The following is an 838-nucleotide window of genomic DNA, read 5'->3' as shown; positions in this document are numbered from 1 at the left end:
ATTCTCCTGCCTCAGCCTCAGAAGTAGCTGGGATTACAGGCATATGCCACCACGCCCGGCTAATTTTGTATTTTTAGTAGAGACGGGGTTTCTCCGTGTTGGTCAGGCTAGTCTCAAACTCCCAACCTCAGGTAATCTGCCCGCCTCGGTCTCCTAAAGAGCTGGGATTACAGGCATGAGCCACTGCACCCAGCCCATCATCTACTTCTCAACGTGGTTGTGGTAAGATTCCACCCCAACCATGCGATCCTTGAGAGTGGGGACTGGGAGGGGTTCATCTTTGAATCCTGAGAGCCCAGGGCCAGGCACATAGTAGGTGCTCAGTAAACACCTGCTGAACACTCGGGGAAAGGAGGGCTGTGCCAGGCCTCAGAGGAGAGATGTGAAGAAAGAGGACAGGGTGGCCAGGCATGATGGCTCACACCTGTAATCCCAGAACTTTGAGAGGCCGAGGCAGGTGGATCACCTGAGGTCAGGAGTTCCAGACTAGCCTGGCCAACAAGGTGAAACCCCGTCTTTACTAAAAGTACAAAAATTGGCCGGGCATGGTGGTGGGGGCCTGTAGTCCCATCTACTCAAGAGGCTGAGGCAGGAGAACCTGGGAGGCAGAGGTTGCAGTAAGCCGAGGTCATGCCACTGCACTCCAGCCTGGGCGACAGAGTGACACTCCATCTCAAAAATAAATAGATAAAAATAAAAAAGAGAGAGGACAGGGTGCTGTCATGCACGTCCATGTAAAGAGACCACCAAACAGGCTTTGTGTGAGCAACATGGCTGTTTATTTCACCTGGGTGCAGGCGGGCTGAGTCCGAAGAGAGTCAGCGAAGGGAGATAAGGG

General features: G+C 53.2%; 1 protein-coding gene across 5 annotated transcripts in view; it reads left to right on the top strand.

Moving 5' to 3' along the window:
• The window catches only part of LGALS1 (lectin, galactoside-binding, soluble, 1), a 9,872-nt gene that overhangs the window by 4,297 nt on the left and 4,737 nt on the right, over positions 1-838 (top strand). The gene's annotated exons all lie outside the window — the stretch shown is intronic.

Source organism: Mandrillus leucophaeus, unplaced genomic scaffold (genome assembly GCF_000951045.1).
Source record: "Mandrillus leucophaeus isolate KB7577 unplaced genomic scaffold, Mleu.le_1.0 Scaffold2, whole genome shotgun sequence".
NCBI classification, from domain to species: Eukaryota; Metazoa; Chordata; class Mammalia; order Primates; family Cercopithecidae; genus Mandrillus; species Mandrillus leucophaeus.
The sequence above is the reverse complement of the archived record's forward strand: the minus strand, read 5'-3'. Positions and strand labels throughout refer to the sequence as shown.